The 15,222-nt window shown below is 47.3% G+C and overlaps 1 protein-coding gene across 3 annotated transcripts in view; it reads left to right on the top strand.

The window, feature by feature from the left end:
• The first annotated feature begins 1,562 nt into the window (after positions 1-1,562).
• The window catches only part of CREB1 (cAMP responsive element binding protein 1), a 30,687-nt gene continuing 17,027 nt past the window's right edge, over positions 1,563-15,222 (top strand). For all 3 annotated transcript variants that reach the window (XM_088523775.1, XM_088523773.1, XM_088523772.1), the window contains exon 1: positions 1,563-1,964. The gene's annotated coding sequence lies outside the window, so the exon portion shown is untranslated. The remainder of the gene's footprint in view (positions 1,965-15,222) is intronic.

Here is a 15,222-nt window from a genome sequence, read left to right as displayed (position 1 = left end):
GGTGAGCTCAGGTGAGAACAGATGGCGGGAGGCCGGAGTTCGGTGTAGGCGGCCGGGAAGGCTGTAACTTCTGAGTACCTTGGCCAATGGGGAAAAGGAGAGGGCGTCCCTCGGTCGGGAAATTAGGATAAAAGGGGGGCTGCGTCCCCCAGCAATCTGAGAGACCCCACAGGGATATGCCCGGTGGACTCTCCCTTTATTCGAATAAAGTTTTAGGACTCCTCTGTCTCCTTTTGGACATTCAGTTCTTGACGGCGAGATTTTCCGCACAGGACCAACCTTGGCTGGCCCTGATGACTGGGAGAGCTGAGGAGCAGCCTGAAGGACACCATGGAGAGCAGACGGAAAAGCCAGGTGGAGGCCAGGCAGCCGTAAAGTGTTGATGAGCGGGGAGAGGAGCTGCCAGGGCAGCGGGGAGGCCTGGCAGGTTTGGGACAATACCTCATCCTCCATGTGGTGTTTGTGGACACCACATCCACCATGTTGAGGGGACAACAGGTCCACCTTATCATGCTTGTGGAGACCATGTCCGCCATGTTGTGGGGACACCACATCCACCATATCGTGCTTGTGGTAACCCTGTCTACCATTTTTTGCCTGTGGACACCCTATCCTCCATGTTGTGCTTGTGGGCACCACTCCTACCACACTGAGAGGAACCCCATGTCCACCAAGTTGTGCTTATGGAGACTTCATCCACCACATTGAGGCGACACCATGTCCACCATGTTGTCCTTGTGGACACCCTACCCACCACGGTGTGCTTGTAGACACCATGTCTGACATGTTGAGGGGACAACATATCCACCCATTTCGTACTTGCGGTCACCCTATCTGCCATGTTGCGCTTCTGGACATCCTGTCCGCCATGTTGCGCTTGTAGATGCCATCCCTGCCATGTTGAGGGGACACCACGTCCATCCATGTCATGCTTGTTGAGACCACATCTGTAATGTTGTACTTGTCATCACCCCATCTGCCATGTTGTGCTTCTGGACACCACGTCTGCCACACTGAGGGGAACGCTACCTCATAGAATCATAATGGTTGGAAAAGACCTTCAAGATGAGTGAGTTCAAACATAAGCCCTTCCACATCGTGCCTTGTAAACCATGTGCACCATGTTGTGCTCGTGGAGACTGTGTCCACCACATTGAGGGGACACCATGTCCACCATGTTGTGCCTGTGGACACCATGTCTGCCACATTCAGGGAAACACAACATCCACCATGTTGCACTTGTGGAAACCAGATCCACCACGCTGTATTGACCCAGCACCTGCCCTGCTCTGCTTGTGGCCACCCTATTCGCCATGTTGTGTGGACACAGCATCCACCACGACCTGCCCGTGGACACCCTGCCCGCCATGTCGTGCTCGTGAAGGGGGTGCTGGAAGACTTTGGGAGGAAACCACGGGGGCTGATGAGGACAGGCTGGGGCAGCGGCAGCGCACGGATGGCTCCTGGCAGGGCGAGGAGCGCCGTGCCCAGCGGCGGGGACCCGGGGCCGGGGGCGCCCAGCATGGCGGCAGCGGGCGCCCCCTCGCCCCTCTCGCCGCTTTTCGGCGGGACGGAAGCTCCGTCGGCCCCTTCCGCGGCCGCTCGGCTCTTTCCGCCTTGGCCGCCGTCCCCTCCCCTCCCCCGCGCGGCGCTTCGTTCGTTTCCGCGGTCGCTCGGCTGTTTCCGCGGCGGCGGGCGGTCGCGTTCGGCCGTTCCCGCCGCTCGGCGCTTTCCGTGAGCGCTCGGCGCTTTCCGTGCGGGGCCGCGGCGCGCTCGGCGCTCGCTCCCTGGCTGGCGCTCCTCAGTCGGCCGCTGCCTGCCTGTCGCCGGGCTGGGAGCGCCTGTGTGTGTGAGTGACGCGGCGGAGGTGTAGTTTGACGCGGTGTGTTACGTGGGGGAGAGAATAAAACTGCGGCGAGATCCCAGGCGCGAACGAAAGCAGTGACGGAGCAGCCTGGTAACCGGTAAGAGGAGGAAGGCGCCCAGGCTGCGAGAGGCGGAGGGGGGAGGGAGGAGAGGAAACGCAGCCCGGCGGGGACCGGGGGCAGCAGCCGGGCGGCAGGACGCGGGGGCCCGGCCTTGCTCCGCCGGCGGGAGGGGCGCCCGCTTTAAAGATGGAGCCGAGCCCTGCAACATCCCCGCCGCCGCCGCCGCGAACAAAGGATCATGGCGGATGGGAGCCGGCTCCGGCGGCGGCGGCGGCCGCGGGGGCATCGCGCCCCCGGCCCCGCGTAGCAGCAGCAGCAGCCGCCGCCGCAGCAGCAGCAGGAAGACGACGAGGGGGGAGAGGCGGCCGCGCACCCACCTCCCTCCTCCGCGCTGCCCCTCCTCGCCGCCACCCCTGCTATCGTTATTACTGCTTTTTACGTATAAAAAATATTGTTTTTCCGCGCCGCCGCCCAGCGCAGGGCGAGCGCGGCCTCCCGGCCGGCCGAGCCTCCCCGCGGCTCCGCCGAGCGCCCCGCTCCGCGCCGGGGCCGGCGCATCCCGCCATTAAGAGACAAAAACCCGCGGCCGCGCACGCGGGGCGCCGCAACGCGCCGCGCTGCTGCCAACGGCGCCGCTGCGCCCTTTTTAAAAGCTTCTAAAGAAATCCCATGCGCTGGAGCTTCGGGCCAGCATTTGCTTCTTTTATTATTATTATAATATATATTTTATTATTTTGCGGTAGTTTCCTCTGCCGCGCGCTCTGGTCTAGCAGAGAAGCCGTGTTTTCACTTTATTTGCTCTTGCCAGCCCTGGCTGCCTGCACTTTTGTAAAGATGCTCTTTCTGCGTCTGGCAACCTATTTTTTCCCATTTTCTAAGTTTTTCATTTTTTATTTCTAACCGGGATTTTTATACTTGTAAAAGTTTATACAAGGATAAACACACACACACACACACATATATAAATGTCATGTGACTTTTTCTTCCCAAAACACCTTTTTTTTTCCTTTTTAACACCCTCCCCCTTATACATTGAAATGCACTTATGTAATCTTCTGAACACTTACCATGAAAATTCTTTATTTTTGGGAGTTGGAAGCAAGTTTCCTAGTTCTTAAATAAAAAGATAGAAACTTAATTGAAAATAATGGGTATTTCTTTTTCAATTTCATTATCACCACCAAGTGTCGTGTTTTAAATTACTGGAGCTCTGAGATTCCGCTCCCCTTCCCCGTGTTATCAAACATAGGCTAAAACGTAAAGTCCCAGACATACATATGTTCATTTAAGATACGCATGATTTGTGTAAGCGCCCGGATAGGCCTGTCGCTCCTCACACATGAATTTGTTCTCTGTCACTTCCACCGCTGCTGGTGAGATGAAAGCCAAGGTGTTGTGCAGCGCTCCGAAAAACCCCAAGGTGGGAAGCGGGTTGCTGCAGTTGCAGGTGACTAACAGACATCTGTGAACTTCCGTGAGCAATGCAGCCTCTGGTAGGGATTAAACGGAACACAGTGCTTGGTGTAATGCATTCATTTTTGGCTCGATGCACTATTCATTTTAAATACAAGAATGTGACAGTAAACTTTAGCATGTCATTATTATTATAACATTTTATTTATTCCAAAACTGTTCTGTTTTGTGATAGAGTGGAGAGTTCCCAAATCAACATTTTCTAGCCCTATTTCCTGGGTTTCCTTAAAGCTTTGTACGCTCACTGATAGAAAAGGGGGCAGGAACGTAATAATGTATTTGTCAAGCATCACTTATGGGCGATTTAAAACGTAATATTATTTGGATGTAGGAAAGTGGAGTATAATAATTCTTCCTGTTTTTAAAAAAATCATTGGTGGAACATCCAGTAATATTTGCTGTTTAGATTAGTAATCTCAGCTTTGTATCTGAGCCTGCAATAAATGGTCTGCATCTGGACTAAATGTCTGCTGTTTTCCCATGCTTTTGGGAAGGGGGAGTACAAAGGTGCCTCCAGGAGGAGGAAAGGTCTGGAAGGGTCTCTAAGGTCAAAAAAATTAGAAACAACTAATGGAGACTGTCAAGTTATCAGCCTCTCTGCTTCCTGGAAGTTTGCACCAGCTGGTGCTGGTTCTAGTATCAAATATAAAATATTCTGTAGTAGCTCATCTTAATCTGGAAAGTCGTATTTCTGCTGCAGCAAGAAATAAACAGCCTCTTCTTGCGTAGCTGCAGCTACAGCTCTCTAGGTGCAAATTTTGGTCGTAGGTGAGGCTCCAACCAGGAATTTCTGTTGACACCCGTGTGGAACAAATGGGATATTCACACTTCACCTCTATTTTGGGATCTCCGTGAGCAAGTGGAGATCTGTTACTCATGCCACACTTCTCAAGGCTTTTTTATTTTTTGCAGTGAGAAGGCCTAGCCTTCTGCTGTAGCTTAAAATTACTTTTTATGGAAAATGATGGTAATCCTCATCGCCAAAAGCAACCTCACAGGGTTTGGTTTGAGCACTCTGGTGCCCAGCTGAAGCTCCACAGCAATTCAGGGATTTTATTTCTCTAAATCCAAAATTATGTTGCCTCATCTGCAGTCAGCGTGGTCATGTCTCATGGTGATTATGAAAGTCTGAGCACACTCTGTGGGTAACGATTTTCCTTTTACTCCTCCCAGCTGTTAGGTTGTTCGTGCCTACTTTATTCTTAAGCTTTTAGACCACTTGATTGTACCAAAATTTAAAAAAAAAAGGGAATGAGAAGAAGCACCGCACCGTGGTTGCAGATATGTGAAGCATCTTGTGGGCTGTTGACAGGGCCAGGACATGGCTGGGTTGGGTAGCTCTTTTGGAACACCGGGTAAGGCAGCGCTTGGAAGCAGACAGGATTTTCACATTTCATCCTGCTGCTGTTTTTTTTCTGGCAGTGCTGGATTTAGAGTATCCTCTGAGGAGTAGAGGGAAAAGAAAAACAGCAGATGGTGGAAGAACTTCTTAAGTGGAGAGGGTAAAGAATTTGAAGGAAGTTTGTGTGTCTGCATGAAAATATATATATATACCCACACATGGACACATATTTAATTGCACATGTTTAGAACAGCATTGGGTACTGGTTAGGTGCTCTGTGATTTTGAGCAAACTGCATAGATACAGCGTTTCTCTCACAGCTGGAGACAACAAGCATGTCTGCTTCTCTCAAACGAGTGTTGTGAGATTTGATGTTCGTCATAAATCTGAGACCATCAGGTGGAGGACGTAAAAATAGTTCTCAAGATGGGAGTCCTGCCAGCTGCTGTTCTGGACGTCCTTACTTGTCAGTTTGGTCTCTGAGACTGCACAAGCTGCTTCGGAGAAGGCTGCGGGAAGCCCTGTAATGGACTATTTTAAAGCTATCTCCATGCAGGAAGTTGAAACCTAAATGCCTGTCTCTGGTGTTTTCACACTCGTCTTTCCCTTCCGTCCTTCCCCTCAAACAAGTGGTTTGTGAAAATCTCTCTCTGTGTTGCTCCATTGGTGGTTTGGTTGGTTGATGAGGTTACCAGCATTTTATTTATTTATTTTTTAATTTTTCCTATTTAGAACACCTGTTAAGCCTGGCCCTGTTCTCCTCTTGTGAAGGAAAAAATTTCAGGTAGCTTTCTAAACTTACGAAAGAGCAGGTTCTTCGCTCGAGAAGGACGTTAGGAATAAAAGCGTCATGGTGCGGTAGCCTGCGAAAACCAGGAATTCCCGAGGCTTACGTGCTCCTGGACAGATGGAGCCTGGTTCCACATGCATTTTTGACATTACTGGCTTAAGCAACACCCCCAGCCGGCCATTTGCTGGTGGCCTCTCCGTTGCGCTGGCGCAAGCGTTGAGGCTGCGGCGCGAGCGCCAGGGAATGTGGTTATTTTTCACCTGGCTCCTTCCCTTGCCTGGCTGTAGTAATCAGGGCAGGACGGCAGTGCCGTGCGCGGCGAGATAAGGGCGCTTGGGGCAGCAGGGCTGCTCCGTGGGAAATGCAGCCTGCAGGCGTCCTTTAAATTATTCCTGCGCTTATAACTGTTGTTATAAAGCGGGCTATAACATGGACCCTGTTGTGGTTCTCTCTCTTGTGGTGCTGGATCGCTTCTCTACGTTTAAGTTTTAACGTGGGTTAAATGTAAGTAAATGAACATGAGCAACAGCTGTCGCACAGAAGAGTTTGCTGCGCCACGTGGGTACTTGGCTTCAGGACTTTTTATCTTGTATATTCTTTATCAGTGATGTTCAGGCCCTCAGTCCTGTTCTCACATGTTCTCTGTTCACCACTTTTAACGCCAGACGTCCCGTGTATGTTCTCCGAGTTCCCCATGGGTGCCTTTGGAATCCTCCCTCCAGCTCCTGTGCAACCCGTGGCATTTTGATTCCGGCATTACCGATCGATGCTGCCGTAAATCTTCTCACATTCTCTGCTGCTATTGAAACATCAATAACTCTGTTTGGGTGGCATTGCCTCAAACCCCAATGGGGCATGTCCACCCCTCCGAGTGATATGAAACACAAGCAGTTTGTACATCTGTGCCTTCGTACACTGTTCAGAGCTTTCTCTTGAAAAAAGCGCAGGGTGTTACTGTAAAAGTAGGACTTCTGCCCCTCTTTATGAAACTCATTGGACTTTTTCTCTTTCGTGCTTCTGGGAGATACCAAGGGAGGACAGAAGTGAAAAAGGCAGTTTCAGTGTGTCCTCCTGCCACAGAACGACACCAACAGAGGTCTGTTAGTGTGGTTTCAGCTGAGCTGCAGCATCCGATGGCAGCTCTCAAAAGAGAGCTTTTCTCTCTCCCACCTCTCATTGTGGGGTGTTGCCACCCTCTTATACTGGCTGCAGTCTTTGATGTATAAGTTTATGAGTCAGCTGAGGTCACTAATCCAGGGAAAACCTTTCTGTTCTTGTCAGGGTAGTTTCCTTCTGGGTGAGTGCGTTGGATCCATTCGCGATTCAGATCCTTCTAGCAGCAGCACTGGTGCAGAACCATAGCGAGAAGGTGGGACGGGGGGAGGCAGCACCGCTTTACCCCTTCAGCGGCACCAGAGATGGTCGCTCGCCCATCTCGTGGGGCTGCTGCACTGGGTGGTTTGAGAGCAAAGCACTTGGGCTCTGTCCATGGTGATCAGAGCTGTGTCAGTTGGTGACGAGCTGCAACACGCTGAGTGCTTCACTTAGAGAAAAAAGCTTGAGAGGGGGATTTCCCCTTCTGGAAAGCCTGGTGATATCTGTGTGGTTGAACTAGCTACGCCTCATCAAAGGTAGGTTTTAGTCTTATCACAGAACTGGATCGGAGTAACTGCTGAATCCCTCTCTTTATGAGGAGCCCAGGCACATGGGAAGAATTGTATATAACATGTCTTTAATCGGCCTAGATGGAAAGACAAAGTTCCAGAAGGGCTCCAGGCCCAACATCTTGGTGTGAATCCGGTCAGTCCTTCCCGACACTTGACACAAGGCTCCTGGCTGGGCAGCTTTTCTTTTACTGTTAGGACAACGTGATCAATGGCCTGGTCCCTCTTCCCAATTTTAAAATAATAATTGTGGCTCAAACTGTATAGTGTGAATGTTGGACCATAAGGTTACCTTTTCACCATGTGTGTGATTTGACATATCTTTACTTTCACTGGCAAGCCAGACTTAAGCAGACTATGCCTTGCTTTCTGTATTTCCATCCTTGTGCCCCTAGGATTGGTACCGCTGTTTGAGGGGCTGTGAGGTGAAATGAATTGGTCTAGGTTGGAAATAATTGTATTTTTCTGGTCCGCTCATAATCCAGATTCCCTCCTTAGTCTCATTTATTGCACAGCCTCACAGACAAGGGTAGGAATAAGAAAGTGAGAACGAGGAGGAGAGCGTGGCCTGAGCTGGCACTGCTGCCAACAGGAACTCTTGTAAGGTCGTAGCTGCAGAAAGCAAAAGGGAGCATCTCTTATTTTTTCTTATTTTTGCATAATGCCCCTTATGCAAACGCAAGGGGCATTTCTGTTCTTCCCGCCGCGCTGGCACGTCCCGGTGCCTCCGGCTGCCTCCGCAGGGTCGCGGCTCCGAGCTGCCCGGGTATCTGCCCGCCACCTCTTACATCTCTGCTCCGCCACGGCAGCTGGGTTGCCCACAGGTAATTCAGTCCTTAAAGTCCAGCTGAAGTATGCGAAAAACAAGGTAATTGTTCTTTGTTATGGAGATGAGGCTCATGTGTAGGGTAATTGACAGAGCAGGGGCCAGTGGTCTTCAATGAAAGGCATTTATTAAGTCCAGGGTTTGCGTATTTATACAATCTTCACACATCCTAACCCCCCAATCCTGGATTTAAGTGAATCCCCTCTGCTTCACCAGCAGTTCCTCATTCCTAGTTTTGCAGTCTTTTGCAGGTGACCTTCGTTTACCTTTTATGCTATATATTCTCACACTCGTGCAAATTAGATCTGCCCATCAAGCATAGGGAAGATCTTTCTCATTTACAAGGCTTTCCTGCACTGTCAAGACAAAAATACATGAAAAATTAACCAAAATCCACTCACATGATGACAGCCAAAATTATTTTAGTAGAAAATTCAGTCACTTAGTTTTGGTTGTTTTGCAGGGAGTGAGATTCAATGTTGGAGCATTAAGGTAGATAAATGTGTCTGCTATCATGTCAAGACCCGTGCTGATTGAGCTAGCACTACTGATTTTGTTTTCAGTCTAACCAATAAAGCTAGAGCAATTCTGGGTTACAGCTGTGCTTAAAATATCTTCAAGTCTGAGCTGTGGCTTAGGCACCAACCCTTTTGGTTTTAATATTGCCATAAATTTTGTGAATAGGAAGTATTCAGAAGCTGGACAAGGATGAGGTTTGTAAGAGCGTGCTGTTTTTCTTACGCATACCTGGGATATATGTGACTGTAGCACTCTTAACTATAGAAATAATTGAAAAAAAAAAAGTTTTCGCATGGGAGCATTGAAGCCAAAAAGCTTTTTTAAAAAAATATATTCTAAAAAAGAAAAAAAGCTCCTACATGATAACAAAAAGTATGTTACCTCTGCAGATTTTGGCCATTTTGATTTCATTTCAGACGTGGTTTTATATCCGGTAATTATCAGCCTCAAATATATAGCTACTTAAATAGATAAGTAGTCTATCCTACTTTCAGATGAGAAGTTCTCGTGGTAATTCATTAATAAAACAGTAAAAGCATTAATCCGAAACATCCATTTTGTTGTGTTTTCTTTCTGAACTCTTTACAAGTTTTTTCTGAACAAGATTTTTCACGATTTATCATTGTATAACTTCATGTTCTTACCCTGTGGGTTGGACTGTAGAAATACTCATTAGATTCCAAGCACTGAACAAAATGAACAGTGTTTTTTAATACAGTTTATGCCTATAAACCTGCAGCATAAATATATAACAAAGCATTTTAAATGCGTGGTTGCTTTGGCCATGGACATTCAGAAGTGGCTTAAAAACATTTAAATGGAGCTGTACCTTCTTGCCAAGAGACAAAATCACAGCACAAAGACTGATACATGAAATTCTCTCGTCCAGTTTAATTATACTGTTGATACTGCCAGATCTTGATGTATTTGCCCTGAATTTCTTAACTGACTTGTTAGTTCTCTAAAACCACGGAATGATAGGAAAACTGTAGACTTTATCACTATGGTATTTCAACATCAGCCCCTTTCCAATCTCAGTATTTTGCTGAGGCGGCCGGGAGCATCCAAACCCCAGGCCTTTGGGTTTGTTCTGTTTTACAGGAACAGGGCATGAGGGAATTCAGGTATCTAATGCAGTGCATGAGGGGCCTGAATGAGCAGTGTTAAATACCAGGAGTTGCCCTCCCTCATAATAGGAAGGGAAAAGAAGCATTTTATTCTAGAATTTCAGGGGCTTTCTAGAAGATGAGGTTTTAAAATATAAACTTGCACTCCTGTTATATTAGAATGTCATCTTTAATCAGTCTTACAGTACAGTCTTGTTTAAAATTAATCCAGAATCTAGAAATGAATTACTTTAGAATTGAAATTTGGTATTACTTTAGAATTGACACATTTCAGATAATAATAAGCATGTGTGTCTGTGGATATCTGCTTTTGTAGCAGTCGTACACATGCGTCCATTAAATCACACTTAATGCCTAATTTAAACATACACTTAAGGAACTTTATTGAGCTGGTTGTCTCTGTTAGAGCTGCAGGACTGCCCTGGGCTTGTAGTATTCGGGTTAACCAGACAGGTATGAGTCTGTGTCATTTTTAAGTAGCCATTCTGCTCCGAGCAGCCAAGTGAAGAGCTGGTAGATGTGTTGAAATTTAAAAGCAGCCTGAATTACTAATTTTTAACCTAACCAATTTGCCATAGAGCCAGTGATCCAGAATATGTGATTCTCTGTGTTCCATATATATATGGGACAAAAGTGGGAAACACCATTATTAAATACCCCTGGTTTGACCCAACTATATCCTAGTCCCTCCACTCGAGGACGGTAGCTCTGTTGATCAGCCAGTCATTGCTTCTTTGCTGGGTGCAAGTTTCAGTAGTATCCCCACCTCAGAGATGACCATTGGCTCAGTGCAAATAGGTACTTGAGTCTCTGCCTGCAGGATTTGATGTGACCGTGGATTTGGGACCGCAGCAGTTGCTCCAGCTTGTGCCTCTGGACTGCAGTGTACGAAGGTTGCATAGCTCACGCACAGAGATCCTTGAACATGTCAAGTGTTTGCAGTTATGTGGCTCATCTGTGCCAGAATGACCGATGGGGCAGTAAAAGGCCCTAAGAGGCAGAAATACGTAAGGAAAAAAGCAGATGCCTATTTGAATAACTGTGACACAGGTCAAGAGGAAACGTCAAGTCCTGGCAGGTCTGCAGAGTGGAAGAAAGAAACGTGCCTACCACCTCCGATGGATCCTAACCTTGCTGCCCCGGCATCGTGGTCTGCTCCAAATTCTACCTCCTTTGTGCTGTGAATACAGTTGTTTTCCTCACGTTGTCTCTTGCATGTCCTTTTGCAGAATTGGCTCTTTCCTTTCTATTGAGTCTGCACTGCCTCAGCTCTTCCTGCAAGAAGACCTTCAAGTGCTTGTGTATGAAAAGAGGCAGCCCTGCAGCTGGTGAACAGCGGGGAGGCAGGAGCTGCTGCAGAGCGGCACCGAGCCCAGGCTCCTAATCCTTGCTCAGAGCCAGGTTTGCTCGCCTAGACGGAGGGCCTGGCTAACAGAGCAGAGATGCTGGTTGTTAGACCCATCGCTGTGCTCACATCTCCTCAGCCACCATGTGGCTTTTCTGTGGCGTTGGGTCATGTCCGGCCACCTTGGACCATGGGCCGAGCAGATGCAATTCCCTCTGCTGTGCAGGAATGTGCCTGCCATTGGCAGGAGCGAGTACTGCAACGAAGCATCTGCTGGCGTTTTAGAGTCATAAAACAGCCTTCTCACTAGTCATAGCACAGATGCAACCATATCTTCCTTTGTTAGAAACTGCCACGGGACGGGAGTTTGTTGCAGTTCAGCATTCAGTGTTGAGGTGCAAATGTGAGGCAGGTCTGGCTTTGTGTCACTGAGAGGCGACCACTGGAGAGGTCACAGCTTCAAGTCTCAGGAGATCTTCATTTCTGCTGCTATTGTTCTGACAGAGATAAAAGGGGAATTGGGACCGGAAATTAAACCAAGTCACCAGCAGCTCTGCTGAGTGGGATTGACAATTTTTGAGGCCTGTACCAATTGCAAAGACCTGGAGTTGCTGAGACATTCACTGGGAGGATCAGCTCCCAAATGCTATCATAAAAATCAAGTGATGCCCATATTTTAGGTTATGTTAAAAATGTCTGCATATGAATGATGCTGTTCAGATGCAGTTTTTGAGAATTGTCTCGAGTTAGCAGCAGCTGCACAGAGCACAGTTTGGTAGCCAGTTGTCACCTTTGAGTGCACGTAGGCTGAGGATTATCTCCGCTTACGGCATTTTCAACGGAGGTGGCCGTGGAGGCAGTTCCTTCACACTTACCCGTCAAGCTGGTGGCAATGAAGGAGGCCGTTTGCGTGGCATACACCTTGAATGGCTCTGTGGAGAAGCGGTTCAGGGAGCTGACGTGGTAAAAGGTACGGGTTTAATAGGAATTGGCAAATGCAGCTGTGTTTGTGCTATGTCACACAGCAGAGCAAGGTGGGAAGAGACAGGGCAATGGCAGTGCCAGCATAGGGTGACAGGGAAACTCTGGTATAAATTACAATTCCTGTGCCAACACACCATGGTGATCAGGGACAAAGAGGGGTAATTGTGGACCTGTCTTGTCCTGTGGAGTGCTTATTGCTGGTTATTTGGAGTTCCGCGTGGCAGCGGTAAATAAGGTGACTGGCAGTCATTGAATGAGGTTCATGAAGCTGCGGCTGAGCCGCCGCGGGGAGGGCCGCCCTGCGCAAGGTGACAGAGCAAGTGTTTACAGGTTTCATGTGAATGTCCCTAGCAATTACATCGAAAAGGTGCAAACAAATAATAGCGTATGAGAGTAGCCTTTGGTGACCTTTTCCATGCTTCGTAAAGCCATGTATAGTAAACAGAGGGAGCTGAATTCCTGGAACTTTAGACTGGAGCTGTATTTGCTTTCTAAACAGAAGTACTGATACGCTTGCTATGAATAAATCAGAGTACAGAACTACTGGGGGAACAGATGTTACCTCCCTCTTCGACATGGCTTTCCAAAATCCGAGCGTTCATGTAGTTACATGACACTGATGTTAACCTGCCAAAGCTTATAACTTGCTATCGTATTTATTTTCCTGTTTGAACATGTTTGAATTGCCCTTATACCAGAGGTTACCAAGTATATTAGCATAGGCAGAACAATGCAGAAGGGAGCAAAATTAAGTCCATGCAGATTTGAAACAAGAAACTGTAAAAAAAAAATGTAAAAGGAAAGTGCTTTATGAAATAATGTAATGTTTTTATTACACTTAGCTTTCTCTATTTGTAGCTACCACTGTTTTTAAAGATTTTTTTTCAGGGAAGGAAGGAACTATTCGAGGAATCTTCCTTTTTATTGCAGGGCTTTGGTAGACTGAGATTGGCAGAATAGACCTTCCCCACTTGTTCCTCGCAAGAGACTTCCTTATGAGCCATTAACAATATCTTGGCCAACGTGGAACAGCTGAATAGGACGGCTGAGGACTTTTACAGATTTGGAGACGTTCAGCCCTTCTTCTCTGGATTCCTCAGAGTTCTGCCCTTTAGGTCAGATGAACAAGCAGGCAACCTCTCCAACAATGTGTTCAGAACAGACGTTTCTACTGTAGAAGCCGGTCAAATGCATTCATTTTTTAAACACATACACCTTCTAAACACATGCACCTCTAAGTGCGTGGCAAAACAGAACCTACAGTTCTAGATGAATGCACAGAAATTCAAGGGAGCTGAGTGTTGAAGCCGTTAGTGCTCCCACATTGTAAATGGGTAAACATGGGGCTTCTACTGGAAGAAGCTGTTTGACCTCCTTCAACCCCTCTCTGCCCTGGCACTTAGTTGCCATGAGCGTTTGAGGGGGTCCGTAATGAAGTGGGTCAGGAAAGGACTGTGGCCCCGAAGATGGATGGTGTAGGTGATGCCGGGGAATGGGTGAGTAACTCGCATCAGAAGGCGCCCAGGGCTGTTGGGTCTCTGATCTGCACTGATTTGGGAGGTTCTTGGGTTCTTCACAGTCTGGGCATGTGCTTCTGAGAATACAACCAAAAGTCCTTGTCTAGCTGTGCAGGGGAAGGGGACCTTAAAGAGCTGCAAAGAGTGTTCCTTAGTAAAGCTCCTCTTAGGAACAAGCTGTGACAGTAACAGAGGTGTAAACTGAACCGTATTGCCTCAAATATGGTTACGTGTGATCCACATATGAGTTAACAGTGAATTGCTGCCCCGACAGGATTAAAGAGAGGCTGGCAGGGAGAGGCATTACTGATACTGTCAAAAAACACGGAAAGCTTTGGGCCATTCCTGGCCTTCTTCACGTATGAAAGTGGCTGGTGGTTATGTCCCTTGCAGTGACAGCCACAGCAGTATGTTTTGACTCTTGGATTTAACAGTGTTTAGGAAAAGACCTCCACGTTTTTTCATTAGTGATTCTGGGAAACACAACCCACCTTTGCGTGCAGTGCAGGGAAGCTCTGCGGTTTGTGTGAGCTGAAGGCTGGGAAAAAGGTGCAGAGAAACCAAGGAGGAGCGCGGTGTTCAGCGGGGCTGTCGGCAGTTACAGGGACATTTGAGATGAGAGACAGTGAGAGAAGTAAGAACACCCAGGGAGACCAAAAAAATACGGACAGGTGGGTAGTGAGGAGTGAAGATGCTGCTGACATGAAAGGTGTGGGAAGACGGAGTTGGCTCGTAGGCTCTTGGGAGGAGAAATAACTACTTGTGCTCTCAGCGCTCCAGGGGGTACCGTGTACCGTATGGTGTCTGCGTTACGTGAAGGGTCAGGTCCTCATCACTTTTTACAATAGAAATTTATACATTTTTTATTTTTATACTTTTAAGTTTTTTGCCACCATTGAGCAAAAAAAAGAATGAAAAAAAAGCATGAAAAAGTGAAAATTTCCAGTGTACTTTCCTTGTTATTAATCTAAATATATTTTTAATGCTTGGAGCCCTTCTTTCTGAGGTAAATAACCCAGTTCTTTCCTGTCTCTATATAAAGCGTTTTCATTACCTCAAATACTTTCTTTTCTCTGCGCACCCAGATTTCACAGCATCCGGTTTTAAATGGGATTTACATTGTACCCAGCCGATGGCATAGGGTCCTCTATAGAAATAACTTATTTTTAAAACATTTGTTTTCTATCTTGCTACTCTTGCATTGTAACATTCTAGCTTTTACTATCTCAGGTGCATGTTAGGTTGAATTCAGTAATAGTGTCCAGGCCCCTTCCCAAATTCACACGGTTAACGATACAGTTTAGTTAGATTTTCCTACAGTGTGTGTAGTTGAGGATTTTCCATGCATTTTGCAACTGTTTGCATTTAAAGCCCGGCGAGTCGCATTGGGAACTCACTTAAATTGCCCATGTCAAGAATCCAGGAGGCTCTGCTTGGATGTGTGCAAGTCCCGTTAGCAGTTTCCCAAATGCTGCGTTCTGGAGGAGGGAGCACTTCACACAGCTAATGCTTGTGCTGAAAATACACATGCAAACCATGATGCAAGCATAGAAACCAAGCTCATAAAATCAGAGCAGTTGATACACTATAATGTTCCAGTTTTAGGTGCTTTGTTGAACGATGCACAAGAAGATGGGAAGTTCTTCTAAGGAAAACATTTCCATTTATTGTCAGGAATTTGGCACAGTTTACCTGTGTGAACATTGC

The sequence above is a fragment of the Tinamus guttatus genome, unplaced genomic scaffold (assembly GCF_059628265.1).
Source record: "Tinamus guttatus ecotype Peru unplaced genomic scaffold, ASM5962826v1 Tinamus_guttatus_pri_ptg000197l, whole genome shotgun sequence".
Classification (NCBI taxonomy): domain Eukaryota; kingdom Metazoa; phylum Chordata; class Aves; order Tinamiformes; family Tinamidae; genus Tinamus; species Tinamus guttatus.
This window is presented reverse-complemented; position numbering and strand designations above follow the sequence as displayed.